This window comes from Onychomys torridus, chromosome X, assembly GCF_903995425.1.
Source record: "Onychomys torridus chromosome X, mOncTor1.1, whole genome shotgun sequence".
NCBI lineage: Eukaryota > Metazoa > Chordata > Mammalia > Rodentia > Cricetidae > Onychomys > Onychomys torridus.
In genome coordinates this window covers 93,609,351-93,621,732 of record NC_050466.1, presented here as the reverse complement: position 1 = coordinate 93,621,732, position 12,382 = coordinate 93,609,351, and the positions used below count along the sequence as shown (strand labels likewise).

The 12,382-nt window shown below is 40.4% G+C and overlaps 1 long non-coding RNA gene across 3 annotated transcripts in view; it reads left to right on the top strand.

Moving 5' to 3' along the window:
• LOC118573999 overlaps nucleotides 1-12,382 on the top strand; it is a 94,001-nt gene that overhangs the window by 42,714 nt on the left and 38,905 nt on the right. Inside the window, exon 5 of one of the 3 annotated variants that reach the window (XR_004943683.1) lies at nucleotides 12,122-12,330. The exons of 1 other annotated variant lie outside the window; for it this stretch is intronic. This is a non-coding gene — a long non-coding RNA (uncharacterized LOC118573999). Of the gene's footprint in view, nucleotides 1-12,121; nucleotides 12,358-12,382 lie in introns of those variants that run through there. One more of the 3 variants, XR_004943682.1, reaches the window with a different exon arrangement.

Genomic DNA, 12,382 nt, shown 5'->3' with positions numbered 1-12,382 from the left:
AAATAAATGGAAATTTTCTAATACATGACCTTTTGTTTAGCTTCTTTTATTTAGAATAGAATTTTAAGGTTTGTCCACATTGTAGTTGCCTTCAAATTAGTACAGTTGCTGTACTTTTTAATTGCAGTTTCTTTTCATTTTCTGTTTATAATTTTAAAATTACTATTTAATGTGTTTAATGAAACAGGTTTCTTTTAAATATGTATTTTATTAGTTCTTTGAGTATTTCATATGTGTTTTGATAATTTTCACCCCTCCTCGGACTCCTAGATTTACCCCCACCTCCCTACCCACCCAGTTGTGTTTCCTTAAAAACAATCAAATCCCATTTGTGAAAGCCCAAATATTCTTGGACACGTGGCCTTCCACTGGAGCATGGTTGACTTAACAGCAGCTACATTCTTAGATAAAACTGAATGTTCTAGGGCTGGAGAGATGGCTCAGTGGATAAGAGCACTGACTGCTCTTCCAGAGGTCCTGAGTTCAATTCCCAGCAACCACGTGGTGGTTCACAACCATCTGTAATAAGATCTGGTGCCCTCTTCTGGCCTGCAGTCATTCACACTGTATACATAATAAATAAATCAATCTTTAAAAAACAAATAAACAGACAAACTGAATGTTCCTTTCCAGCCGCTACCTATTAATTACCGATAGCTTCTTGGGTAGGGGTGTGTCCACCTTCTCTCTCCATGCTGGCATCTTGTCTGGCTTAGGCTTGCATGGGGTTTTTGCATGTTGTCACAATCACTGTGAGTTCTTATGTATAGCTGAATGAACACAGTATTAAGCTGACATTTATACCCATACACTAATATAGTAATGAATCTTTTGACCCTCATTAGAGAATTCTATTGTCAGTAGATGGTGATTAACACAGAGACCCATAACTGACCATGGTGCAGAAAAAAATGAGAGACTGGAAATCTCTTATTCTAATATTTTCTAGATTAAATCTATGATGGTAAGGTAATACATTCCATATGATTTCCATTGTTTTGTAATTAGTAGAATTTTTTATGGCCCAAGATGCAATCTATGCTTCTGTACATGAGTTTCCATTCATCTGAATTCCCCATGCGTTAAATTGAGAACTAATCATTTGCTAAAGATTTCCCCATTCATTATTTCTATTTTACTTCTGTAGCTACAGTCACAGAGTCTTAAGGAATGCTAATTTTCTTAAATTTCTTCTGCTTGTGTGTGTGTTTGGGAATATGCGTGGAATCCGGTACTAATGTGAATTTCAGGTTAAGAGAATAATTTCTTAGCTGTATTTTACATTATTGCCTGTGGGTGGTAGCAAAGTAACAAAAAACTAGCTCCTTTTTCTTCATCCTTTGTGTTTTAAAGAAACAGAAATGGGTGTTTTCTGCTTTCTGAAAGCTGGAAAAAAGCCCTTTTAAATACATTTTCCAATTTCAGACATGAAAAAGATTTATTAGTTCTAAGTGCCACTTACAAATGGTAGGCCAAATTTACATTTACATGTTTTTATTGGCTATTTTCCCCCCTCTAATTTATCCTTTCATTTCTATTGTTAATTTCCCTATTTGGGGTTAATAGGAAAACTTACTGCTTTTTCTATAATCATATATATATATCATTATGGAAAATTAAAATATCAGAAACACTCTAAGAAAGGAAAACAAAACCTACATATTGCCATTTTTAACATTTTAATACATTTTATCCATTCCTGTATTACTTTGTGTTGGAGGGATATTGTGAGCTTAAATTATTCATTTTGTCCAAAATTTCCCAGTTTTTAAATAAAATTGGAAGTGAGCCTCTATCTTACTAGATTTTTTCTGCGTATCCTTTAAAGTAAATAAAAACTGAAGTTTGAGATAGTTCTGGAAAATAACAGTGGTAGAGGAAGATACTTGACACTGATCTTTGGACACACACACACACACACACACACACACACACTTTAAAATAATAAACAAGTAGGTTCTGTGATGACTGAACTGGCTTTTTGGAGCCCACTCCCTATGGTGGGACACTTTGCTCCGCCTCCATGCAGCAGGGAGGGACTTGGTCCTGCCTCAACTTGATGTGCCAGACTTTGTTGCCTCCCCATGGGAAGCCTTACTCTCTCTGAGGAGTGGATGAGGGGTGGGATGGGGGGAAGGTAGAGGGTGAGTGGGGGGAGGGGAGGGAGGGAGAACTGTGGCTGGTATGTAAAGTGGAAAAAAACCCTTTTAAATAAAATAATAATAAATAGTAAGGTTTTATGTAAAATGTGATAATTAACTTAAAATCTCTATACTCATTTGTGAAGAAGTTACATTTTTAAAATAATTAGTTTTGTATGCATATAACAACAATTGGGGAAAAATTGAAAAATTTGAAAGAGTAAGGAGGCGTAGGTATGTGGGAATGTTTGGAGGTAGGAAAGGGAAAGGGGAAATGATGTAGTTATAATCTCAAAAATAAAAGAAGTAATATAAATAAAATAATTAGATTTCACATCCAAGCATATAGCTTGTTTCTTTGTTATTTGTTGGTTTACCACTTTTTATCTAGTCTAGCACATGTGGACTTGAAAGAACAACACTCAACACTTCCACCATGTGAGTTCTTGGCAACTAACTCTGGTTACCTGGCTTGCTGGCAAGCGCCTTTACCTGCTGAGCCATTTCTCTGGCTCACAACTTTCTCCTTAAACACATTTCTAGGAGTTTTTCTTTCCCTCATGGCAGCTAAGAGTGGTCTGACAATGAGGGGAACAGTTTGACCATGAGTGGGGAAAATGAAGGCCATGAACTTCCTTGTATAGTAAATGGAAAGGTTAACATGTTTCAATTTTATTATCCAGTGCACAGTTTACCAAAATGTTTGAAGTAATATATGCTTATTGTTGACATTCAGCAATACAGAAAAGCAAAATGGAGAAGAAAAATGAAAATCTCAAAACCCACTAGGAATAGCTTAATATATGTTTGTTTTTGTTTATTTTTCGTTCTTTGTCTGGTTTGTATTTATGGTTGCACAATTATACATGCTTCTGAAAAATCTAAACAGTATAGAAAAATACAAAGGTACAGAGTAAAAAGTGCTCCCTCCCAGCCCCACTCAAGTAAGTAGTACTGATAATTCAAAAGTGTGTGCTTTTAGATGGTGCACGTCTTTAACCCAGCACCTGTAGTGGGTAACCATTTTAGCTTTGATCTGGAAGTTTGGTAACTGTCACACCTACAAGGCAGGGCTGAGAGAGGACCCTGAAGACCCGAGATCCGGATGTGCCAGCTCTCTTGGTTCCTGGACCCTGGACGCTGGAGGTAGACTGAGCAGAGTTCTCCAGAGAACACCGCCGGACTGCACTACACCTTTCCCAGACCCTGTTACCTATCCCTTCACTTGTAAGTTACCCCACAAAATAAACCTCTCTTTTAACTACGTGGAGTGGCCTTAATAATAATAATAATAATAATAATAATAATAATAATAACAATAAGTGGAATGGATAGGTATAAGATATAGTAGATTATTGTATATACTAGTAAACAAATTTAGTTAAATAGCAGCCTTCGATAATTTGCACTGTTATGGATTCTTATATGTTGATACAAATGTAAACTATTTTTATATTCCTATTTAAATAATTTGTATATTGATACAAATACAGAACTATATTTGTTATAATGTACATATATTTCTATTATTTGAAATATTTGTATATTGATACAAATGTAAATTTATATCTGTCATATTATATGTATGTTCTACCTCTGTTTAGGATATTTTGTATATTGATATATATTTAGGATTATTGTCATATTGCATATTATTGCACTATACAATCCTACCTCTGTTAAAGATATTTTGTGTATTGTCACAATTTTAAAGTCATTGTCCTTTTACTGTACATTTGCTTACAGACTGTTTACCTTGTTTACATGAAGCCTTAGTCCTTAGGTTGTTTAGGTAGATAAGACTTATAGACTTATAGTCACCTATGCTTGTCATCTCTATAGTTATGTTAGTTAGGTTATCCAGGTTTACAGATACATAGGTCAGATGGACAGGTAGTCTTCAAACACTTCATGGACCTAGAGAATATGGCATTTAAATAACTTAGAATTCTGTTGATGTGAGACATGATTGCTCCTGGCAGCACCAATTTGATCCCAAGAGAACGTTGGGCTTCTAAGACATTTCCATTTGGAAGTTTGTCTTTTTGTCAGAAAATGGCCTATTGGGCAAAGAACTGCCCTTGCCTCAAGTGCTGACAGTACAAATGTTGTCCTTCTGGACAAGCAGGACACAAGGAAAAGTGACTTCTAAACTCTGCCAAGACAGGGTAAGATGGTCTTTCAAAATTCCTGCTTCTAAAAATGGTCTGTCAGAAACTCTAGGCCTGTAGCCAATTTGAATGCACCAACAATGCCGAGAAACATTAGGTGACTGTCCAGGCTGCCAGATGTCTCTGTCTACTCTTACAAGATTCCCGAAGATTGCTTGCATCCATCTTCCATTTCTCAGGTACCATTATATTCCTTCTCAGGTCTTTGATGGGATTGAAGACTAGCAGTTATAGTTACAACTTAGTATATATATAGTATCTTAGATAGAACATATTAAGTATTAGATTCAGGTTATTTAGGATAAGACACCTTTTGGAATGATCTTTGTAATACACCATTTACCTACCCTCTAGACTTCCCTGGATTTTAGTGTATGTTTCTTGCTTGATATTGTTAGCATTGATTGTAGTTCCATCTTATCTAGGTCATTATCCCTCATTACTCATGGACAATATTTGATAACCATCTCTTTGTATATTGTCTTGTTTAGGTTAGAACCTTCTTATTTAGATAAAAGGGGGAGATGTAGTGGGTAGCCATTCCAGCTTTGATCTGGAAGTTCCAACCCCCATTGAGGCTTTGGTAACTGTCACACCTGCAAGGCAGGGCTGAGAGAGGACCCTGAAGACCTGCTATCCAGATGCGCCAGCTCTCTTGGTTCCTGGACCGTGGATGCTGGAGGTAGATGGAGCAGAGTTTTTTAGAGAACACCGCCCGACTGCACTATACCTTTCCCAGACCCTGTTACCTATCCCCTCACTTGTAAGTTACCCCACAAAATCTCTCTTTTAACTACATAGGGTGGCCTTAATAATTTCACCGATAAGCATCCAGGAGACAGAGGCAAGAGCATGAGGCCCATGTACATGGTCTATATAATGAGTTTCAGAACAGTCAAGGCTACACAGTGAGTTCATGTTTCAAAAATAAAGCATATGTTTATACTTTTTTGATATATATGAATATATGTATATATGCACACATAGAGAGAGGTACTACACACATTTTCTTTGTGGTCTAATCCATCATCATTGTTGACTATGCCATGTTTCTTTGAAAAGAACGTTCACTTTGTGTTTTCACCATCAAAGTATCTATATGGTTATTAAGTGAAGATTATTATGTTGCCCAAATTATTTTCATCTGTAATTAGTACCTTTTCTAAACTGATTTATGGATTCACAAGAAAGCTATGAATCCATTCAGTAAATACCTATGTGGTACTACCACATACTAGCTTCTATTCTATCACCTCCAGAGGTGTAGGCCTGAAGACGAATAAAGCATGTTAGTTGTCTTCATTTTCATGAGAAAAACTACTCACAGGAGAGATTTATTATTGTTCATGGCTTTCAAAGCTTCAGTTTGTGGTCAGCTGATTTCATTGTTCTCCATTGTTTGGATCTGAGGCAAAATGTGGTGGAAAGGATATGGTGGAGCAGCTGAGGAGCAGAGAGAGAGGAAAGGGATTAAGGGACAAGATAATAGCACCCACTCAGGTGACCTGCTTCTCCCAACTTGGCCCCACCTTCCTAATAGTCCATTCAGATATGATTTCATCATTAGGCAATCCATTAATGAAGTTAGAGCCCTCATGGTCCAATCACCTGCTGAAAGCCCATCAGATGGCAACCAAACCCTTCAAGGACTAGTTCAGATTCACAGCTGTAACAAAAAGAAATAAAAGTCCCTGTTTTCATGGAACAGATACCCAGGAGCAATTAACTATTAATGTCCACCATTGCTATATGCACATATTTATTCTTCACATCAAAGGTTATTGTCTTTGATTTTTTTTTCAGTATCAATTTATGTTCCTCTTTTTATTCTGCATACCTTTAATTCCTTTGTTTATTTCTTCCTTGACCCAGTGGTAACTCAGTAGAGAGTTGTTCAGTTTCCATGAGTTAGTAAGTTTTCTGTTTCTGTTGTTGAAATCCAGCTTCAATCCATGGTGGTCTGATAAGATACAGGGGGTAATTTCAGTTTTCTCATGTCTGTTGAGACTTGCTTTGTGACCAAGCATGTGGTCAATTTTGGAGAAAGTTCCATGAAGTGCTGAGAAAAAAAAAAAAAAAATATATATATATATATATATATAGTGATTGGGTGAAATGTTCTGTAGATATCTAGTTAGGTCCATTTGGTTCATAACGTCTGTTAGCTCCACTATTTCTGTTCAGTTTTTTTCTTTTTTCGAGACAGGGTTTCTCTGTAGCTTTGGAGCCTGTCCTGGACTAGCTCTGTAGACCAGGCTGGCCTCGAACTCACAGAGATCCACCTGCCTCTGCCTCCCGAGTGCTGGGATTACAGAGTTTTTTTCTTTTTTTACCTTTTTATTTATTCTTTGTGTCTTTCATATCATGCATCTTGATCCTATTCATTTCCCACCCCTTCATATCCACCCTCTGCCCTTGCAACACCCCCCCCCCCAATAAAGTAAAATTTAAGAGAAAAAGAAGAAAAAAGAAAAGGGAGAAAAAGAAAAGGAAACATCTCAACATGAAAGCTGCATTGTGACCCAGTGAATCATGCAGAGACTTTTTGTGTCTATATATCTTTACTTGGAAGTGTTCATTGCAAAGAGTCATTGGTCTGGTTCGAGGCCTCTAGTTTCTGCTACACTATCGATGCTGGGCTCCTCTTGGATAACCTCTTGCTGCTCTGTGTCGTAGGTCTGCAGGACTGGTTACTTCATGTGCTCTTGCAGGTTATAGATGGGCTGATGTTGGGATAGGCCAACTCATAACCCTGGTTCTAGGCCTGAGTCGTTATAGGGTTGGTCAGCTTGTCAGCTCTCCCCTGTCCTCACCACCATGGTGAGGTCTCTAGCATTGCCCTGGCTAGTTCACCCCTTGCAGCAGATAAGCAAGGGGCGGGGCCAGTTCTGCTTTCATGCCCTCATGGTCCGCATTTTCACTCTTACACCAGCAGGGCCAGCTCTGCTGTGTTGTCCAGGTGAGGTGCAGGGGCCGCTGTCAGAGTGCTGCAGCTGTCGAGGGGCAGGGCCAGCTCTCTCTCCCGCCACAGGCAATGAGGGGTAGGGGGTAGGGCATCTCTCCGCCACCCACCCCACACCACCATATGGCAGATGAGGGGTGGGGTCAGATCTCCCACATTCATTCTCTGGAGTGCTGCAGCTGGTGAGGTGTTGGGTCAGGTCCCTCACCTGCTGCAGGTGGCTAGGGTCAAGGAGAGGAAGACATCACCCATGCCACCACATGGCATATGGGAGAGTATGCCACCATATAGCTTATGGGAGGGGCATGGCCCGCTCTTCCATTCTCACGCCCTCACAGTCAGCTCATCCATACCCCTGCAAACAGGGTCAGCTCTCCATGGATCCTGGAGTGAACTGCCCAGGCCTGCGTGTGGGTCTCCTTGTCCTGCTCAGTCTGTCATGGCACTTAGCAGGACCATGCTTCCTCATCACAAAGAAATCATAATAGTGCCCAACTCTCTGGTGCCTATGGCGTGGGGTGGGGTCCTGTTTAGTTGCGTGGGTGTTACTGCAGTCCTTTTGTGGGCCAGGGATAGAAATCCTGGGTTGCATTTGGTTAAGTCCTGCCCGCCTCAGCTGCATGTGGGCCAGAGGTTTTCTAGTTTTTGTCTTGATGACCTGTCCATTGGTTAGAGTGGCGTACTGAAGACTCCCGCTATCAATGTGTGAGGGTCAATATGTGATTTAAGCATTAGTAGTGTTTCTTTTACAAATAACATGTCCATTGTTATTACCATTGTTCTACTATTGTTTCTGCTGCCATTTCTAGGAGAGATGCTTAAAGGAAGTTAAGACACTTGGGTTAACAATTGCTCCCCATAGAACCATAGACCAACAAAAACCCCAGGCACAAGAAACTTCTTTTCAAATGGTCAGGATAGTCCAAATGACTCCCCAGACAACACAAAAACTACTGATGTAGCCCTTGGTTACATCTCATGGGTTGAGGGTGGGCTCCTGTTGCTGAAGACACCTCAAATTTAGGGCTCAAGACTTGTATAGTTCAAGCTGGATTTGATTTGAAAGCCACTTTCCTGCAGTCTAGCATCTATGGTACCCCAAAATATTATGCCAGCTGCCAGGGGACAGAAGCAATTAAATAGCCCTTCCCAACTCAACACCTATGAAAAATGACCGTGACCAGCATGGCAGCATATGCATAAAGATGCAGTAAACTGCACTCACATGTCAGTGGCAGCCAATAGCTTCACTTAAGTCTACTCACATAAGGGTGATCATGCCAGGTACTGAAACTCTCCCCAGCTTCCTGGGACTAGTGCTGTCATGAATCTACCAGTCTTTCCTGGTACTTTGTAGGTTTGGTCTCAGCAATTTTATGAGTTAAACCCTTAAAATAAATTTCCTGGACTCTGTTCTTCTTTTTGGTCTGTTGCCTGAAGTCAATAGTGTCAACTGCCATACTTCAAGTTTACTGTAAACTCGGGATCTCCTGTTTACAATTCAAGCACTTTCCCAACTAAGCTATGCCTGGTCCTTTGCTAACATTTTAACAAGTTTCTTTGAAGTCTGTTAGCTTCCTAAGGCTTTGCTGATTTGGTCGTTGTTGGGACAGTCCTTGACAGTTTAACATGCTCAGGGAGATCAGTCTTCTTCCAAGGCCATTTTCTGAGTGCCCAGCTTGCCTCATTGTGCTGGTGACTTTCATGAGTTCCCACACTCATATGACAGTTGTTACAGATCCTAATATCCTGGACAGTCTTACTTCAGCTTCTTTGTGTTTTAGAGAGCCTGTTGTATGCCTCCACTTACAATGTCTTGGTCCTTCTTGTTGTCTGGTTTGTTTCCTGACAGCTCTTGTGAGCAATACTGAATGCCTCCTTCTAAGTTCCAAGTTCAGTAAAGACAAATGTCTTGAACCAACCATTTATTTAGCTGTTTTTTACACAGGATAGTACAGGTGTACACAGTACCATGAAAACTGTCTTCTACATCTTCCTGTTCAAGGAAAAGAACTGCAGGCTGGGATTGAATCTTCAAGGCCAAAACCAGCCATCCCTTCACTGCAAAGGACGTGAGCCAGGGTGGCTGAAACACAACAACCCATCACTTTGAAGATGGCTTGCTTGGTGCCTAATCTTTGGCTCTTTGCCAGACCCCAGCAGTGTTGTTTTCAAGAGTCTCCGCTTCGGTTTGCTTTGCTTCCTTGCTTTGCCCCCTGAGAGAGAAAGGAGCCTAGTGCTCCCTCGTCCACACCTTCGCTGCTGTTATTCTGCCATTATCAAGATTCGTTTCAGTTAGGGCCCAGCTTCCATTAGTGCATTTGCCTTTTGACTTTGCCTTCCAAGCCCGTATGCATGCTGAGTCTTTACATTCCTCATGTCTTGCTGTCACCCGTGGACGGTCAGAGGAGCAGAGGGCCTTTGACAGAATTCCTTGGAGCACCAACTTTTGCAGAGGAGGGACATTTGAAAATGTACCTCTCTCTCCTCTCTCTCTCTCTTTCTAATTATTCTTCTTTCATAAATTACATCCCAACTGCAGCCTCCCCTCCCTCCACTCCTCTCCCCTAGATCCACTCCTCCTTTGTTTCCCTTGAGAAAAGAGCAGGCCTCCTAGGGATATTAATGGCTCAGCCATTAAAGGCTAGGCTCAACCGAAAATGTACTTCTTGTCAATGGCATGTAAGGCAGAGAAAGTGATAGTGTGAGCCAGCGAAGTGATTGGCCCCCAGTGCACTATAAACAAACTCTTATACACCTTTACCTTTCATACAATGTTCTCTCCATCTCTTTTTGCTAAGTATCCATGGCGTAAGGTACAGCTCACTTGGAGTAAAGCCTTCATGGAGGCTCGTGTTTATGAGCAAATCAACTAAAAAAGAAAGGAAGAAAAGGCAATACAGAAAGGCCAAAATACGTGAAGAAAGGAAGGGAGGGAGGGAGGAAGGAAGAAAGAAAGAAAAAAGAACGGGATTGAACTAAAAAAGGAAATTGAAAAGAAGGGAAAAAATGGAAGAGAGCCTGGATCTATTACACTAGCTTCCTGAAGAGGGCAGCAGTGTTCCGTGAAATCAGCCTCTGCAGGCCTTTCTCTCCAGTTAGAGGAAAATAGGTTTCCAAGCAGGTTAGGTATGAAATGCTTACAACTGCTTCCTGCATCGATTGTGATCTTTAACATAATTGTTTATCAGTGTGATGGGTGAAAATCTGCCTCACAGCATTGTTTCCATTTGCATTTCTTTGATAGTCAGGAGAGGAACAGATTTCTGTGTTTCAAAGCACTTCTTTTTCTTCCCCGAACGATTTTCATATCCTTTATCCTATATTTATACCAGGATTTAATTTTGTGGCTTTTTCCTTTTCTCATTTTAAAAATGATGTGCATGCACCATTGAGAATCGAATAAACTTAGAAATTTTACATACTCCCATTTATACTCCCAGAGACAATGTCTTCAACATTTAGATTGATTTTTACTACCATCTGTGTAGGTACTTGCCTTGACCACATTTTATATAATTTTGCTTTATCCTGTGTTTTTCATATAACTGTTTGCTGATATTCCCCATGCCATTAATAATTCCTGCATATATTTTGAAAATAGCTTTAGTTTACGATTTAGAGAGTAATTCATTAGTACTATTAAGTACTTGATAAATACTGGAAGATGTAATTTGGACAACCCAGAAATAACTGTTACTAAGTTTTTGGTGTATATGTGTATTTGTCTCTGTCTGATGGGGTTTGTGTGTACATGAGTGTGGGGCCAGAGGTCAACCTCAGGAGCCATCCACTTGCTTGAGACATGTTCTGGAGCTCACTCAGTAAGCCAGTCTTGATGGCCAAAGTTCATATCAAAAAGCTGAGTATAGTAGCATTCCTTTGTGGTCCCCAAATTAAGCAGCTGGAGATGGGCAGATGTCTGAGGCTAGCCTACACACACACACACACACACACACACACACACACACACACATACACACACACACAAACAATGGTTTAACTGTATTAGCACTCCTCTGGCATCCCGAAATCTAAACAGCAAACCCCATAAAACCACTTTCCAGTTTCATTTACAAAAGGAAATTTCCTAAGAGAAGCATATAGTTTTACTTAATTTTTAAACTCTGCTTTATCTTGAAGCCATTGAGCAATGAAACTTAGAAAACCACAGAAGACGCTAAGCACAGCTCTCTCTCTCCCGAAATCTGCATCCATTCCTTGGTGTGTCTACTGTCCTTTTTCAAAGTCAGTGATCCCCACTTCTAGTATCCCCTCTTTCCCTCACTCGGTCCCCCACCCCCAACCCCCGCTCCAGACCCGTGCTTAAATCTGAAGTATGTGCTATCCCTTATCTTGGAATAATAAACTCACTAACTTTGCTTCACACATAGTCTCTTGAAATTATTTTCTGTGATGTAGTGAAACATCCAGCTTTACCTGACTTCAGGCCCCTCAGGAGCAGAGCAGGTGTGTGTGTGTGTGTGTGTGTGTGTGTGTGTGTGTGTGTGTGTGTTTTCCCAATGGCAGTGCTGAGCTGTATCGCACCACTGTTGTTGACAAATCCAGAAATTTTGAATTTGGTAAGTTAAATTCTCTTCCCAGTGTTAGCATGCTTCAGTTAAAGAGAAACATCTAAGACTATCTGTGGTGCCCCCCCCCCCCCACCCTCACCCCCACCCCCAGAACATGGTCCACTGTCACTGCCGGGGGGCTTAACGGCAGTAGTGAAAACAGCAGCAAACACTGAATTCTTGCCCTGTGGCACACATTAGAATTATCTCTTATAGATGAACTCATTTAAGAGTCATGAGGACTCTTTGAAGTATGGCTATTATTATCAACAGTTTATGGCTGGAGACACGGAGACGTAGCTGGAGCAGCCAAGAGATCCAAGGAACTGAACTGTCTAAATACAAATGGGAGGCCCGAGAATCCTCGTATTCATCGATATTTTAGAGAAGATTATTTTAATCAAGGTAGATGCTGCTTTCTGCCTGGAGGTGGAACAACATATAGGAAGCCTGTACGTTTGTTGGAGAAGAGAAGACTAGAGGTAATGGTCCAGAAATGGAAAATAAAAGAAGGTAGGAAGTCAAAGGTATCCT